The sequence below is a fragment of the Coregonus clupeaformis genome, chromosome 17 (genome assembly GCF_020615455.1).
Source record: "Coregonus clupeaformis isolate EN_2021a chromosome 17, ASM2061545v1, whole genome shotgun sequence".
NCBI lineage: Eukaryota > Metazoa > Chordata > Actinopteri > Salmoniformes > Salmonidae > Coregonus > Coregonus clupeaformis.
In genome coordinates this window covers 8,427,811-8,433,131 of record NC_059208.1, presented here as the reverse complement: position 1 = coordinate 8,433,131, position 5,321 = coordinate 8,427,811, and positions in this window count along the sequence as shown.

Below are 5,321 nucleotides of genomic sequence, written 5' to 3'. Positions count from 1 at the left end.
TTATTTAGAATTCAAGGCACACTTAACCAGCATGGCTACCACAGCATTTTGCAGTGATACGCCATCCCATCTGGTTTGGGCTTAGTGGGACTATTATTAGTTTTTCAACAAGACAATGACCCAACACACCTCCAGGATGTGTAAGGGCTATTTTACCAAGAAGGAGAGTGATGGAATGCTGCATCAGATGACCTGGCCTCCACAATCCCCCGACCTCAACCCAATTGAGATGGTTTGGGATGAGTCGGACTGCAGAGTGAAGGAAAAGCAGCCAACAAGTGCTCAGCATATGTGGGAACTCCATCAAGAGTGTTGGAAAAGCATTCCAGGTGAAGCTGGTTGAGAGAATGCCAAGAGTGTGCAAAGCTGTCATCAAGGCAAAGGGTGGCTATTTGAATAATCTCCAATATCAAATATATTTTGATTTGTTTAACACTTTTTTGGTTATTACATGATTCCATATGTGTTATTTCATAGTTTTGATGTCTTCACCATTATTCTACAACGTAGAATAAAAAATAGTAAAAACAGTAAAAATAAAGAAAAATAAAGTAGGTGTGTCCAAACCTTTGACTGGTACTGTACATGTAGGTAGCCCCGTCAATGAGAATGGGGGCATGATTGGTCCTCCTTTTCTTGTAGTCCAAAATCATCTCCTTTGTCTTGATCACATTGAGGGAGAGGTTGTTATCCTGGCACCACACGGCCAGGTTGTCTGACCTCCTCCCTATTGGCTGTGTCATCGTTGTCGGTGATCAGGCGTACCACTGTTGTGTCGTCAGCAAACGTAATGATGGTGTTGGAGTCGTGCCTGGCCATGCAATCATGGGTGAACAGGGAGTACAGGAGGGGACTGAGGTTCAGTGTGGCAGATGTGTTGTTACTTACCCTTACCACCTGGGGGCGGCCCATCAGGAAGTCCAGGATCCAGTTGCAGAGGGAGGTGTTTAGTCCTAGGGTCCTTAGCTTAGTGATGAGCTTTGAGGGCACTATGGTGTTGAACGTTGAGCTGTAGTCAATGAATAGCATTCTCACGTAGGTGTTCCTTTTGTCCAGGTGGGAAAGGGAAGTGTGCAGTGCAATAGAGATTGCATCATTTCTGGATCCTTTGGGGCGGTATGCAAATTGGAGTGGGTCTAGTGTTTCTGGGATAATGGTGTTGATTTGAGCCATGACCAGCCTTTCAAAGCACTTCATGGCTACAGACGTCAGTGCTACGGGTCTGTAGTCATTTAGGCAGGTTATCTTAGTTTTCTTGGGCACAGGGACTATGGTGGTCTGCTTGAAACATGTTGGTATTACAGACTCAGACAGGGAGAGGTTGAAAATGTCAGTGAAGACACTTGCCAGTTGGTCAGCGCATGCTCAGAGTACACGTCCTGGTAATCCGTCTGGCCCTGCGGCCTTGTGAATGTTGACCTGTTTAAAGGTCTTGCTCACATCGGCTATGGAGAGCTTGATCACACAGTCAACCCGAACAGCTGATGCTCTCATGCATGCTTCAGTGTTGCTTGCCTCGAAGCGAGCATAGAAGTAATTTAGCTTGTCTGGTAGGCTCGTGTCACTGGGAAGCTCGCGGCTGTGCTTCCCTTTGTAGTCTGTAATAGTTTGCAAGCCATGCCACGTCCGATGAGCATCGGAGCCGGTGTAGTACGATTCAGTCTTAGTTCTGTATTGATGATTTTCCTGTTTGATGGTTCGTCGGAGGGCATAGTGGGATTTCTTATAAGTGTCAGGGTTAGAGTCCCACTCCTTGAAAGCGGCAGCTCTACCCTTTAGCTCAGTGCGGATGTTGCCTGTAATCCATGGCTTCTAGTTGGGGTATGTACGTACGGTTACTGTGGGGACGACGTCATCGATGCACTTATTGATGAATAATATGAAGCCAGTGAAGCCAATGATTGATGTGGTGTACTCCTCAAAGCCATCGGAAGAATCCCGGAACATATTCCAGTCTGTGCTAGCAAAACAGTCTTGTAGCTTAGCATCTGTGTCATCTGACCACTTCTTTATTGACCGAGTCACTGGTGCTTCCTGCTTTAGTTTTTGATTGTAAGCAGGAATCAGGAGGATAGAGTATGTTCAGATTTGCCAAATGGAGGGCAAGGGAGAGCTTTGTACGCGTCTCTGTGTGTGGAGTAAAGGTGGTCTAGAGTTTTTTTCCCCTCTCGTTGCACATTTAACATGCTGGTAGATATTATGTAAAACTGATTTAAGTTTCCCTGCATTAAAGTCCCCGGTCACTAGGAGCGCCACCTCTGGATGAGCGTTTTCCTGTTTGCTTATGGCCTTATACAGCTCATTGAGTGCGGTCTTAGTGCCAGCATCAGTTTGTGGTGGTAAATAGAAAGCTACGAAAAATATAGATGAAAACTCTCTAGGTAAATAGTGTGGTCTACAGCTTATCATGAGATACTCTACCTCAGGCGAGCAAAACCTTGAGACTTCCTTAGATATCGTGCACCAGCTGTTGTTTACAAATATACACAGACCGCCACCCCTTGTCTTACCGGAGTCAACTGTTCTATCTTGCCAATGCAGCGTAAACCCCGCCAGCTGTATGTTATCCATGTCGTCGTTCAGCCACGACTCTGTGAAACATAAGATATTACAGTTTTTAATGTCCCGTTGGTAGGATATTTGTGATCGTAGCTCGTCTATTTTGTTATCCAATTATTGTACTTTGGCTAATAGGATTGATGGTAGAGGCAGATTACCACCTCGCCGTCGGATCTTTACAAGGCACCCCGACCTACGTCCCCTAAATCTCTGTCTCTTTCTCCTGCGAATAACGGGGATTTGAGCCTTGTCGGGTGTCTGAAGTAAATCCTTCACATCTGACTTTTTAATAAGTAGTCTTTGTCCAGTACGAGGTGAGTAATCGCTGTCCTGATATCCAGAAGCTATTTTCGGTCATAAGAGACGGTGGCAGAAACATTATGTACAAAATAAGTTACAAATAACACAAAAAAACACACACAATAGAACAATTGGTTAGGAGCCCGTAAAACGGCAGCCATCTCCTCCGGCGCCATTATAAGGAGTCTGGAATTTCATACATGTTTTATTATGTACGTAGTACAAATGCAATCTTGTGGGATTGAATGGCAGATAAGATTCTAGTTGATACAGTAAGCCACTGGTGACGTGGAGTTATGTGTCATCAGAGATGGCAGCGGTCGGTGCGCCTTCAGTCTCTGATCCTGAGGCAGTCATTAATTTGAAATAACCAATGTCCTTTGAGATTAATCATTCATGATTGAATGTTGTACTTAGAATCACATTTAGATTACATTTAGTCTCCGAGCAGTTTGTCCACATGTCTGGGAAGGCTACACTAAAGGACTGGAAGAGAGCTATCCGGATGGGAGGGATCATGCTCAGGTGAGTAGAGTCGACCAGTCCCAAATCAACCCCTAGCCTCTAGCCCCTATTCACTTGTGGAAAGATCGGAGATCATTAGATAGGCATAATCTAGAGGTAGTCTAGAACATTTACATTTTTTACATTTTAGTCATTTAGCAGACGCTCTTATCCAGAGCGACTTACTGTTAGTGCATACATTATTTTTATTTTTCATACTATTTTTGATACCCCCATGGGAATCGAACCCACAACCCTGGCGTTGCAAACGCCATGCTCTACCAACTGAGCTACATCCCTGCCGAGCTTCAAACATACATCAAAAAGAGACCAAAAGATCTGGCGTGCGGTGAAATGAGCTGGAGAAGACAGCCCAGAACAGAGTAAGTCATGTCATTATTTCACCACCAGATAGCAGTAGAGGTTTATTTCATTGCAGGTTGCAGAGCTTAAGTCAATGATTGCTTCTGCCTTGTAATGCACTCTGCAATGGCAAACACACACACACTATTACAGTTTTTTACAATCACTTTGGCACTAATTTCAGAACCTTGACGTAAATTTTCAAAACTCTAGACACAAAACTCAAATCGGTCATCACTTGTAACACAGGCTGTCCAATGTTCAAAACATTGCATTGTGCATTAATATCTTTAAAGAAATCTTGCACTTGCACAATCATTGGTTCAAAAAACAAATTTATTGTGAAATACCAATGAAACGTTAATTTAGATCACCCACACACAAGCAACTGATAGTTTCACTGTGTCATTGTTCGTACAATCATTAAATATTGTAGTACAAAATAGGTGATACATGTTTCATTATGGTACTACATGTAAATACATCCCTGTAAAAGTACTGCTGTAGTAGAGAGAATACTACAGACACAGTGGAATCATTGAACAAAATCTGAAATATGTTGATGAAAAACGATACAGTACTGTAAAATATCAAATGCAGTGTTCCTCAACTTGCTTGCTTGTACTGTAAAAAGCAAAACATAGGAGTGATTACTGTACTTCGACATTTTCATCAACTCTGTCTTGTGGATTTGGCCACAGGTTCTCATCTACATCACAATGGATGTTTTAATTAGCCAAACATCTTGGAAAAAACCTTCGGGCATGGCGAATCCAGGCCTGACACTGGTCTGCCGTGATGTAATTGCATGTGTCATCCATGGCCTGGAGAAAAGTGACTTGTTCATGAGGGCGCCTATCATAAACCTTCCATCTCCATGTGGAGAAAAATTCCTCAATCGGGTTAAGGAAAGGAGAGTATGGGGGTAAATACAGGGTGGTAAATTGTGCATGGGCCTGAAACCATGCTTGCTCGGATTTCATTGGACACTCTTTGCTGTTGCTGCCGCTGTCTTGGTCCGTGGCCTTGTCCTCTACCACGTTCCCCCACACCTCCCAAACGAGGCCCACGACCACCTCTCAGAAGGGGTGCTTGTCCCCTGCCATTCCTTTGACCAACATGTCTTCCTCGTCTTCCTCCCACCACTGCTTGACCTCTATTGTGACCTGGATCACCTGCCGGCTCCATGTTACAGTACGTATCGCTATATTGTTGCAAGTGGATCCCAATCAATTCTTTATATACTCGTTCCATAATGTGAACTCAATCATCAGTGACAAGTTGGCAGAATTGGACAAGCAATTACAAGGGCCTTCATCCATACAGTGCAGTACTGTCAATACTGTAAATAGTCTGAAAAGGTGGTACATGGGACCATAGAAACGGTGTCTGATAAAGAATGATGATGAAATATTACATCCATAGATAATGTAGTCTAATTGGTTCATGCTCCACGCTAATTGGTGACAATGAATCTCGTTATCTTGAAACTTTCATGATCTAAACATGGAATATTGTTTGTCTGTTTCCATACAACTATGCATTAAGAGTAATGCAACAGTTACTTATCATTTTGAGCAGTTGTATCAATTGAT